This window comes from Lithobates pipiens, unplaced genomic scaffold (assembly GCF_037356315.1).
Source record: "Lithobates pipiens isolate NorthernLeopardFrog02 unplaced genomic scaffold, aLitPip1_a1.2 Scaffold_19, whole genome shotgun sequence".
In the NCBI taxonomy this organism is placed as follows: Eukaryota; Metazoa; Chordata; class Amphibia; order Anura; family Ranidae; genus Lithobates; species Lithobates pipiens.
Window position 1 is genome coordinate 296,423,521 of NW_027507764.1, and position 2,624 is coordinate 296,426,144.

General features: G+C 45.8%; 1 pseudogene; it reads left to right on the top strand.

The window, feature by feature from the left end:
• Positions 1 to 207: 207 nt before the first annotated feature.
• On the top strand, positions 208 to 1,903 carry LOC143998292 (bifunctional purine biosynthesis protein ATIC pseudogene; annotated as a pseudogene).
• Positions 1,904 to 2,624: the final 721 nt, after the last annotated feature.

Genomic DNA, 2,624 nt, shown 5'->3' on the forward strand with positions numbered 1-2,624 from the left:
ACAGCAGGAGAACACTCCCACTGAGCTGGTTCCAAAAGAAACGTGGCATTCAATATACCCAGCTAGACTGTGTTCTTACTCTTTCCGGCGGTGACAGCGACACCTGTTGTCAAGGAGAGCCCAGTGCAACCCAGCTGGACTGGTACTGAAACCATAAATTTAGTAAAATTAGCCCCAATACCATCCAAGATTTAATAGGAAGCAGCGAGCTGTGCCCACGTGTGTTGTCCTGTGTGAGGAAAGAAGATGGCAGAGCTAACTCTTTTTAGCGTCTCTGATAAGACTGGTCTTGTGGAGTTTGCACAGAAGTTGAATTCTCTTGGACTGTCCTTGGTGGGTTCTGGTGGAACTGCAAAAGGCTCACAGTGAGGGATGTCTCTGAGCTTACTGGGCTCCCGGAGATGTTGGGGGGACGTGTGAAGATGCTGCACCCAGCTGTGCATGCCGGTATCCTAGCAAGAGGGACCCCTGAATACCAAGCTGATCTTACCAGATTAGTTTTCAGCTATGTCAGGGTGGTTGTGTGTAATCTGTACCCCTTTGTGTCTGCACCTGGTGTGTCAGTGGAGGAAGCTGTGGAACAGATTGATATTGGTGGTGTAACTCTGCTGAGGGCAGCCACCAAAAACCATGCACGAGTTACTGTCCTGTGTGACCCCAGTGACTACAGCAGTATTGCAGAGGAAATGGAGAAATCTGACCAGAAGGACACAACTCTGGAGAGGCACTGTCAGCTGGCCCTTAAGGCATTCACTCACACAGCACAATACGATGATGCCATATTCGATTATTTCCGTAAGCAGTATAGTAAAGGGGTGAGTCATCTTCCACTCCGATATGGAATAAATCCTCACCAGGTTCCAGCTCAGATCTTCACTCATGGAGCACAGCTGCCCCTCACTGTGTTGAATGGATCTCCTGGCTTCATTAACCTGTGTGATGCTCTCAACACCTGGCAGCTGGTTAAGGAGCTGAAGAATGCGCTGGGTCTGCCTGCAGCCACATCCTTCAAACACGTGAGCCCAGCAGGAGCTGCTGTAGGTGTTCCACTAACCAAGGAATAGGCACAAGTGTTTAGCAACTGCATATGCTAGAGCAAGAGGTTCCGATAGGATGTCCTCTTTTGGGGACTTTATTGCCATTTCGGATATCTGTGACGTTCCAACTGCAAAAATAATATCCCGTGAGGTGTCTGATGGTATTGTGGCTCCTGGATATGAGGAAGAGGCATTGAAAATTCTGTCTAAAAAGAAGAATGGAAGTTACTTACTGTGTGTTGCAGATGGACCCAGCTTATGAGTCAGAAAGCACTGAAATTCTGAGTATTTTTGGCCTGCAGTTAGAGCAGAAAAAAAATGATGCGGTTGTAGATGCCTCCCTAGTAAGCAATATTGTGACCACAAAGAAAGAGCTTCCTGAGTCGGCAACAAGAGACCTAATTGTTGCAACAATCGCATTGAAATACACTCAGTCCAACTCAGTCCACCCACGTGTTCTTGGCATGAAGTTTAAGGCTGGTGTGAAGCGAGCAGAGATCTCAAATGTCATTGATCAGTATGTGAGTGGCACCTTAGAAAAGGAGGAGCTGGAACAATGGAAAGCCCTGCTTGAACATCCCCCTGAACTGCTGACTACTGAATATAAAAAAAACAATTGATCTCTACCTTTACTGGGGTCTGCTTGAGCTCTGATGCTTTTTTCCCCTTTAGAGACAATGTAGAGAGAACCAATAAGAGTGGGGTTCAATACATTGCTGCTCCACCGGGCTCTGCGGCTGCTAAAGTTTTAATTGAGGCATGCAATGAGCTGGGCATAGTGTTGGAACACACAAACCTGCGTCCTTTCCACCACTAACCTTCCAAAAATAACTTCTTTATACTGTAACAATAAATTTTGTGGGGCACTTTAAAAAAAAAAAAAAATTGCCCCAAAACCCAACTGTGGTTTCAGGAGAATTAACTTTGAAAAACATATAGCATATGCTCATCAGGAGCCAGCGCTACACTGTTAATGACCGATTTTAAATAAAACCTGTTGCGCTATGAAAAGTGTGTTTTGGCTTTACCTCATGCTGATGGAATGTTTGGAAAGTAAGCAAGGTGAATAATAATATAAGCAAGTGAGACCCATGACTTTAGAGGGTCTGAATTTCTGGTAAGTAGGCTGCTGTGCTAGTGGAGGAAACATAGAGTGGAGTCATTTGCTATATCACTGTGGAATGACATTTTAATATGAAATGTAAGTGGTGATAGTAAATTTGTTTGAAGATCAGAAGCTGTTCATTGGAATAAATATAAGAAATGTATGCACTGGACACTTTTAATATAGATGTCAGGGCCTGAAACCCAGGACCTCAGGCAGTAGCTCTTCCCACTGAGCCACTTGAGATGCTGGACAGCTGCCTGCCTGATTGCTAAGACAACCTGTCAGGAAAGGTTCCCCTCGGCTGGTAATATCTATGATTTGGCGTGCAGTATTGAGGTCCACCAGCAGGTGTCTCCTGGCAGTTTGGAACTGTCAGAAGAGCCTTTCCCTGCTGGTAATATGTGATCTTTGGGCCGCAGTACTGTCGTCCGCCAGCGGGTGGTTCCTAGCAGTGTGGGGCTGACATTACCTCTTGCAAT